Below are 2,363 nucleotides of genomic sequence, written 5' to 3'. Positions count from 1 at the left end.
CCCCCCCCACAGTTAAAACAGTTAAAAGGTAGGCATTGCAACAGAACACACATGCGGCAGGCCTAATAGCTGGGAGCGACTGGGCCACAGCCGAACCATAAAGATCTTATTAACATCACCAGATTGCAGCAAGGAGGCCCACTGGCGGGTGCTCACCGCCTCAAACGAAGGCCTGGTGGAACAGCTCCATTTTGCAGGCCCTGCGGAACTGTAATAGGTCTCACAAGGCCTTGATAAGAACATAAGAGACGCCAATGTTGGATCAGGCCAAAGGCCCATCCAGTCCAACACTCTGTGTCACACAGTGGCCAGAAATACCAGGGGCCATCAGGAGGTCCAGCAGTGGGGCCAGGACATTAGAAGTCCTCCCACTGTTGACCCCCCCAAGCACCAAGAAAACAGCATCCCTTGCCCCAGAGCCCCTATCTATACCTTGTGGCTAAGAGCCACTGATGGACCTCTGCTCTATTTGTATAAGAACATTAGAGAAGCCCATGTTGGATCAAGCCAATGGCCCATCCAGTCCAACACTCTGTGTCACACAGTGGCCAGAAATACCAGGGGCCACCAGGAGGTCCAGCAGTGGGGCCAGGACACTAGGAGCCCTCCCACTGTTGCCCCACCCACCCCCAGGCACCAAGAATACAGAGCATCCCTTGCTCCAGACCGGGAGTTCCTATAAGAACGTAAGAGAAGCCAATGTTGGATCAGGCCAATGGCCCATCCAGTCCAACACTCTGTGTCACACAGTGGACAAAAATACCAGGTGCCATCTCCATCGGGAGCGTGTTCCATCAGGCCAGAGTTACCCTAAATGGTTTTGAGGGTCTCCTCAGTTTGTTGGGGAATTAGCCAGGAAAAACCCAAACAATGCAAGCAGGATCTCCACCTGTGTATAAGGGGATTTTCCCCTCAGTAGATCTCTCAAAATGAACCAGGCCATGATTAATGAAATGGTTGCTATTAAACAAAATTAAAGAATAAAACCAAAAACGTATTAATTGAAGAGCACTCTATAAACACACACACAAGTTCAGGAAATAAAGGTGGTAGCTTATAGAGACAGAGAGGGGTATGGCTGCGAGAGTTGGATCATAAGGAAGGCTGAGCGCCAAAGAATAGATGCTTTGGAATTATGGTGGTGGAGAAGACTCTTGAGAGTCCCTTGGACTGCGAGGAGATCAAATCAGTCAATCCTAAAAAGAAATCAACCCTGATTGTTCCCTGGAAGGCTAGAGACTGAAGCTCAAAGACTTTGGCCACCAAATGAGAAGGGAGCACTCCCTGGAGAAGACCCTGATGCTGGGAAAGATTGAAGGTCAAAGAAGAAGGGGACGGCAAAGGATGAGATGGTCAGACAGTGTCATCGATGCAACGAACATGAAATTGAGCCAACTTCAGAGGATGGCGGAAGACAGGAGGGCCTGGCGTGATGTAACTATACAAGAAAATGTTCTATTGCTGATCAGACTATACACCTGCTCAAGGCACAAGAGGCTTGCCGACTATACAAGAAAATGTGCTATTGCTGATCGGGTTCCCGGTTTTGACTGTTTTGACTGTTTTAATATAAGGACTGGATTTTTGCCTGTATATACTGTTCTGAAGGCTTCTGTACACTATGAGTGCTTTATGAAGTAAAATGAAGTTTTTGAAGAAGAGTTGTCAAAATGAAGACTGAAATCCGGAGTCTTCTGTTTCTTCTGTACTACTTATGTACTTGTGTATAACATGATGTGATTTTGCTATTACTGATATATGTGGTTTCTGTTGAAGGTATGTGGTATATACCTGTTGTTAAAGAGTTTCGTGGAAGACTCAAAATAAACACACCAAATACGGTTAAGTCAAATGGTGTTTATATAACTATTAACTGGTGAATGATTAAACAATAACTTTGTATATAATAACAGATTAACATAGAGCTAACAACAGTTGTGCTCACAGACAGACCAACTGACAGAGAGTAACTGAATAACTGTCACTCTCAGAATCTCTGTGTATGACCAAGACAGTCGCGACAGCCAATCAGACTTCAGGCTGCCTCACACAGATGAGACTGACAGAGCCTCTCAGTACACGCCCACATCTATCAAGCTTGAATCCTCAAGTAGTTTGCAGGTGCAATCTAACTTTATACATGTAAACATTATCTCTGCACCTGTGCCTCTATATTCATATTCTGACATGTCGCGACAGCCAATCAGACTTCAGGCTGCCTCACACAGATGAGACTGACAGAGCCTCTCAGTACATGCCCACATCTATCAAGCTTGAATCCTCAAGTAGTTTGCAGGTGCAATCTAACTTTATACATGTAAACATTATCTCTGCACCTGTGCCTCTATATTCATATTCTGACA

This window comes from Gekko japonicus, unplaced genomic scaffold, assembly GCF_001447785.1.
Source record: "Gekko japonicus isolate JY-2015 unplaced genomic scaffold, Gekko_japonicus_V1.1 scaffold2896, whole genome shotgun sequence".
In the NCBI taxonomy this organism is placed as follows: Eukaryota; Metazoa; Chordata; class Lepidosauria; order Squamata; family Gekkonidae; genus Gekko; species Gekko japonicus.
This window is presented reverse-complemented; position numbering follows the sequence as displayed.